Consider the following 6,472-nt stretch of genomic DNA (forward strand, 5'->3'; position numbering starts at 1 on the left):
CAAACATAGCATGACGGCTGCATAAGGGGTTGGCTGAAGTGTATACAAAAATAAAACAAAGACACGAATTTTGCGACCGAAAATTTCACTTGATGTTAACTCAGAATAATGAGCTGAATCACCCCCCTCAGTATTCGTTACGATGTCACTAACACCCTGTGTAGAGGACTTCGTAATAAAAGTGACTGCAAGTTGTCTTCTAATTACTAGTGGCTCCCCCTGCCCTATTAGAAATTCCAGGCGATTTTTATTATTATGTTCTATAAGCAGAACAGAAAAAAACTTTATTCGGCACATTTCAATGGTCTACGCGCAAATTCCAGACAAATCTACCCCCATTAGTGCTGGGGTCGCTACGTGAGAAATAAAAATACTAAATCAGTGTTCGCAATCACAATAGCAGCTCTTCATTGTAGGCTGAGAGTGTGAGTGTTACGACATATTCCGATCACGTGTCGACGAAAAGAATACATTTGTTACCGAAGTTCGACAAAAAAGGACTGAAAATGGAACTTAACTGCTAAGAAAGTGGCGACTGGAGAAATCGATTAGGTATAATGGTTAATGGTAATCAGCCTGCAATGTCCTACCCAAATCGAAGCTGATTGTCCGAAAGTAAGATGATCCGTGCTTCGGAAGGCATGTTAAGCCGTTGGTCCCGGTTACTACTTACTGGTGTAAGTATGTAGAGGACTTCGTAACAAATACCTGTAGTAGCCATGTCAGGGGCCTTTGGCGGCTCAATACTGACCTTGACACCAGGGTTGATGAGGCTGGTAATCCACCTCACAACCCACACGACAAGAAGAAGAATGGTTAATGGTATGGTGGTTGGTTTATATATGCCAATTTTACATACATGGTGTTAGTGACATCGTAACGAAAACTTTGAGAGATGATTCAGACCATGATTCTGAATTGATATCAAGTGGAATTTTCCGTCGCAACACTGTGGAACTGAATCTTTTTTGGGGAACCTTGGAAAGTCTGTTATTATGATCGGCATTGCTTTAACGATAACCTCGTCTACGGGTAGCCGTACCTATACGTTCTTCAAAAGAACGTGGATACAAATTATTACTCTATTTAAAAATGTCTATAAAAAGAGTGAGAACGTTTACAAAAGTTATAGAATGGCTCGGTTCACTTGTACTCCGCATAATTCCCCGACTTTGCTGGCCTGTCTGTACGTACGAACCGACAAGTTCCTTTTGTTATTTGTTTGCTAGACGAACAATTGGGATGGACTTAGTTTTTAAAAAACGGCAGATAAAACTTTATCTACTTACTTACAAAAGAGTAATGTGATAATTACGTTTGAGTAACGCTATGGTTAACTACGAATGGGATTAAGATAAGTAAAGCCGCGTTTCCACTTGGCAATATTTGGCGCGCGAATTGTTGCAAAACATGTTGCCCAACATATTAAAAGTTAGCGCGGAACTTTGGTTTTAACAACTTTGTCTGTCTATGCATCTACTACACGTCTGTCGTTGACAACATGTCGCCAGAGGAACTAGTATTGTTGCGCGTCACGTCTCTCCCCGACAACAATTATATAGCTGCTCAACTAACGATGCTCTGATCTCGAAACAATCAACAACCCGCGCGACATGTTGCGCTTCAGTTGGCAACGTTGCGCACTGTTGTTCAACGTTGCTGTATATGTTGAGCGTTACGTGTTGCGCGTTAATTGTTGCCTAGTGGATAGGAGGCTTTAACGATGTTTTATCTTTTTGAAGGTTTGCCTCCGATAGCGTTACTAAGTACTCGGCCGGAGTAAGTTAACGAAACGTTGTCGAGTGATTTTTAAAGTAAAGAGACGACAAGATTCCATTGACCATGTAAACAGCGCCAATTCAGACGTAGTAGATTGCTTAAACAATCAAAAAGCGGTCGAAAAATTTTGCTTTCTTCCACAGCGTAATATCGTACGGTTTCTTATTGTGGAGGTATGCTGCAGAAGCGAACCATTCGGGCGATTTACAAATTGGGACCCAAGACAACACTTAGAAATACATTTAAAGAAGTTACTAAGTATTTTAACTTAGGCATCACAATATATCTATGAAAACTTAATACGTATAAAATAACATATAGGATTTTTTGGAAACAAGAGTTAAGTTAGTATGCAAACAAAGAATATTGAATATTGAATTTGAATGTGATCTCTGAGTCCAAGCCTGTCAGAGACCCCACCCCGGGATGGGAATGTTTTATTTTGATCTGTATCCGACTGTTCCGAACCCACTTCCCGGAATGTTTGCGAACACAATTTTGACTTCAACCAATCTGAATTTTCCATATCAGTGAGCCTTTTAGCTTCATTGTACCCTGAATTAGATAAGTACACTGAATTCCTTTATAGCACAAATTGAGTTAAATATTTGACCGGGTGGTTTAGAATATTTCATTATTTTTTACAAGGTAAGTACGTATTTAAAAAGTAATTTCTCAGAAATATACATGATTTAATTTACTTAAAATTTATGTTATGTATACTATCAGTTCACTTGTTTACACTAAAACAGATATATGGGTTACATTTCTGAACTTAAAAGCTAAATGTAGCAAATATAATATAGCGTCACGCCTGTATACCCGAAGGGGTAGGTAGGGATGTATAGTTTTACACTCACTCCGCGCCAGCTATGTTAAAGTCCCGTGCAATAGGGGGCGAGGCTATTGCTATTACACGTGGTTTCCAGGATTTGTGCTCGGTTCGCCCCGCTAAACCATAGAATAAGAAATAATACTACGTATAGAATGGTAACTCTCCGCTCCCCATCAGCGGTTGATCTAAGTTTATCTTACCCCCCCCACACGGTCTTTATCATTTAAACATAATTAGCGCGCGAACTATTGTTTTTAATTTTTCTCCGTGGTCTAGTGGTTTAGAGCGTTAGGCTCACGATCTGGAGGTCCGGGTTCGATTCCCGATGGGGACATTGTCGAAATCACTTTGTGAGACTGTCCTTTGTTTGGTAAGGACTTTTCAGGCTTGAATCATCTGATTGTCCGAAAAAGTAAGATGATTCCGTGCTTCGGAGGGCACGTTAAGCCGTTGGTCCCGGCTATTAGCCGTAAAAACACCTCCACCAACCCGCATTGGAGCAGCGTGGTGGAGTATGCTCCATACCCTCTCCGGTTGATTGAGGGGAGGCCTGTGCCCAGCAGTGGGACGTATATAGGCAGTTTATGTTTATGTATATTTTATATGTTAGAATTTTGAAATTGGACGCCGACGTTCTTTCGTCTGATTCGAAATTTGATCTGACAGTAATTGCCTGCGCTAGTTCACCCGCTCGGCGCCTTTACCTACTTACTTTTTCTTAGTATTTTTTATCAATACTGCCAATTATTTATATTGTGATCCTATAAATACTTACTTGCATATTTTTTTATTTGTGATATTTTTATTCTATTTTATTAAAAAGGTACACAGACAGATTTTAAACAATACACATATGACATAACTCGAAACAGGTTTACAACTAGTCTACAATAAAAAAAAAATAGTGTACACAGCATGACAAAATATTTATTTTATTTTTTTAATATTAAAAAGGACAGAAATTAAGGATAAACGATACAAATTTAATGCCTATTAATACACTAAAAACATTACCACAAGGCCAAAACAAAACTAAGTAAGATAGTTAAAGAAGCAAGTGAGACCACAATAATCGTTTAAACTTCGTAATATTATTGTCGAAAAGATCAAGATTAGCATCACAACGCTTAAGAACATCATGGTCACGACACATTTTTATAATAGGATTGAATATAATGATATTGACTGATTTTATATCTTTTTTTTAGGAGCTCGGTGGCGCGAGGAGCTCGGTAGCACAGCGGTTAACGCGCTCAGTCTGCGATTGTTGAAGTTAAGCAACTTTCGCAAAGGCCGGTCATAGGATGGGTGACCACAAAAAAAAGTTTTCATCTCGAACTCCTCCGTGCTTCGGAAGGCACGTTAAGCCGTTGGTCCCGGCTGCATTAGCAGACGTTAATAACCACCAATCCGCACTGGGCCCGCGTGGTGGTTTAAGGCCCGATCTCCCTATCCATCCATAGGGAAGGACCGTGCCCCAGCAGCGGGGACATTAATGGGCTGATGATGATGATGACTGATTTTAGAACCCTCTTGAGTCAGTAGTTGTCCCAAAGTAAGTCATGCCGGTTAAATTAGGATTTTAGTGGGCAGCATTCAGACGGCACATACACAGATGCGCGTGTTGTACGATAACGTCAATGTGTAGTGTCTGTGTAAAACGAGGTTGTTTGTATGAAGTGTCCGGAGTGTGCTTAAACACAGCTGGCTAGGAGTGGCTGTATAAAGTATACTACGTATTCACCTCTGTCTATCCCTTCGCGGATACAGGCGTGATGCTATTTGTCTCTATAGGTGTTACCGGTACAAGAGTACACAGTCATGAATGTAATGAATAGGCACCCTCAAGATATGATGCCACCATTAATCTGTTAAGTACAAAGGCGTTAATTTGTCAAATGTATGTGAAAATGATTAGGTGTATGACGACGGGTTGTCATTATGATACATCATTAATTACATCAGGACAACAGATTGTTTTAAGGCGTGTTGTTGTCGTTATAAACACTGATGTTATCACGATATATTACTTGGGGGATGTCATTTTCTACACAACATATCTACGGATATACAAACCGTAGAGCCACGATGATGTTGTAAATCTAAATATATAAAAGGAGAAACTGACTGACTGACATATCAACGCACAGCCTAAACGGCTAAACGTAGGCACTTGAAATTTCAAAGGGACGTAGCTTAGGTACCGTAGAGGTGCACTAAGAAAGGAATTTCCGAAATTCCCACGGGAATGGGAATTAGCGGGAAAATCCTTTTGTATGAAAAATCTAAACCGCTTAAGTTAGACGCTTGAAATTTGGCATGCACGTACCTTAGTAAACTTAAAGCTTAGTTGCAACAGGACATTGCAAAATTCCCACGGAACGGGAAAAAACATTTCTAAACCGCGTAAGATAGATGTTTTCAATCTAGCATGCATGCATACCGTAGTAAATATAAAGTTTATGGCTGTAATTAAATTAAGCATTTCTTAACCTTTTTCCCACACACAAAGATCTCTCTTTTATAACACGCCACGCGGACGAAGTCGCGGGCAAAAGCTAGTTAATTATATAAACAAGTCTCCCCTGTAATCCCTAGAAGACAACCTAGATATAGTAAGTAAACCAGAAACCAGATGGCCTTACGCTGATTCCGTGGCAAAGGGGTCGCTGTCTCATTTGGGACGCGACATGTGTTAGCACACATTCGCTTTGGCACCGGGGCGCTGCGCAACAGTCTGCCGGCTCGGCGGCTGAATCGGCGGCGCTCAGGAAGCACGACAAGTATGCCAATTTGGAATCAGCGTATGAGTTCGTGCCATTTGCGTTGGAGACTGCGGGACCTTGGGGCGCTGAGGCCAAAGTTTTGGTGCGTGATGTTGGTCGCCGTATAAGGGTTGGAGGTGGATATCCTCGAGCTGGCTTTTTCCTCGCGCACCGTATTTCACTTGCGGTGCAGAGAGGCAACGCTGCAAGCATAATGGGTACGTTCGGGCGGGGCTTGCTTTTTTGACGCCTGATATGGTTTTTTTTATAAATTTGTGTTTTGACGTATTTTAGTGTAGGTATTTAATTTGACTATGTTATATATTTTATTAACATTGTAACTATTATAATGAAAAAAAAAATATATATTTAGTAAGTAAGTAGATAAAATCTTTATACTCTCTCTTTCTCTACTCTTCGTATTGTCTTTTCTCTCTTTTCCTTTTTCCTCCTTATTTTGTTAACTTCTAGGTTTGATACTGATATTTTTCACGTGCTCAGCGGTGAAGGAAAACATCGTGAGGAAACACACTTTCCCGAGAAATGCATTTTCGGAAGTATGTGCCCTAACCTGTATTGGCTGGTTTTCCCTTTGCGGGTAGGAAGGACAGACAGACAGTCGCTTCTGTAAAAAATCCAGATATGTCAAATCTTCAGGTCAGGTAAGCGGACCCTGTGAAAAAACGGGATAATGCTAGGAAGATGATGATCCTTTTCTTCTTCAATCGTGTGGGTGGGCATAAGTACCTACATAGACCAACCTTTTGGAAAATTGAAATTGAAAAGCATATTTGGGTTGTAGTAAATTAACGAAACCGGCAACCAAACTTAGAACAAGTTTTTTTTGACGTTTCTTAAGTACATTGGCATTAATTACTTGGCCAGACAAATGGGGAGCGCTGAGGCTCTCACCCGATACGAAATTTGAGACAACAGGCCTGAGGGTTCTCAGTTGAGCAAAACACAAAGTAAAACCTAGAACATAATAATGTGCTATGTGCTCTGAATTCCCAAAATTATTTACATTAAGTAAAATATGGAAGTTAAGTGGGTACTCTAGGACGAACACACTTAAAGTACTTCTTTAACAATT

This window comes from Pectinophora gossypiella, chromosome 19 (genome assembly GCF_024362695.1).
Source record: "Pectinophora gossypiella chromosome 19, ilPecGoss1.1, whole genome shotgun sequence".
Taxonomy (NCBI): Eukaryota; Metazoa; Arthropoda; class Insecta; order Lepidoptera; family Gelechiidae; genus Pectinophora; species Pectinophora gossypiella.